This window comes from Monopterus albus, unplaced genomic scaffold (assembly GCF_001952655.1).
Source record: "Monopterus albus unplaced genomic scaffold, M_albus_1.0 scaffold164.1, whole genome shotgun sequence".
Classification (NCBI taxonomy): domain Eukaryota; kingdom Metazoa; phylum Chordata; class Actinopteri; order Synbranchiformes; family Synbranchidae; genus Monopterus; species Monopterus albus.
Window position 1 is genome coordinate 262,504 of NW_018128044.1, and position 528 is coordinate 263,031.

The 528-nt window shown below is 42.0% G+C and overlaps 1 protein-coding gene across 2 annotated transcripts in view; it reads right to left on the minus strand.

Moving 5' to 3' along the window:
- fam184ab (family with sequence similarity 184 member Ab) overlaps window positions 1-528 on the minus strand; it is a 93,347-nt gene that overhangs the window by 10,284 nt on the left and 82,535 nt on the right. The window lies entirely within an intron of this gene.

The following is a 528-nucleotide window of genomic DNA, read 5'->3' on the forward strand; positions in this document are numbered from 1 at the left end:
GAATGTTGCTGATGTGAGAAGAGATGCGACTAGAAATTACCACTCCGGTTTTTATGATGACAACAGCCCAAACAAACAAACTGTAACCCACAGATGAGCTGTCTACCTCCCAGATGACCAACTACTAAGACCCAGACACACGAGAAAATATTTAAATGTTCTTGAAACTTAAATGCTGAGGTATCCTCAGCGGCTGTTCAGGGAGAGGAATTTGTAGAGAGGGATGAGGCTGTCGTCGCTACTGTGATTAATGAGGTAGAAAGGCACAGCTCTGGTGGTTGAGATAGATCGGTGTTTCAGTTAATTATAGGAAAGAAAAGTAGATCATCTCTGGGGAATGCTGCTATAGTTGGTGAAGTGGACAAACAGCCAGAAAATAAAAATAAAAACTGCTGACCATTAAAGCAAAGCTGTCCCAGAAACTGGTCCAAGTAACAGAAGGTAGACAGCGTGACAACATCTTTAGGCTTTGTTTTGAAAATAGGATTCATTATTTCCAGAAGAATGTGGCTCGGGTACAGACTGAGG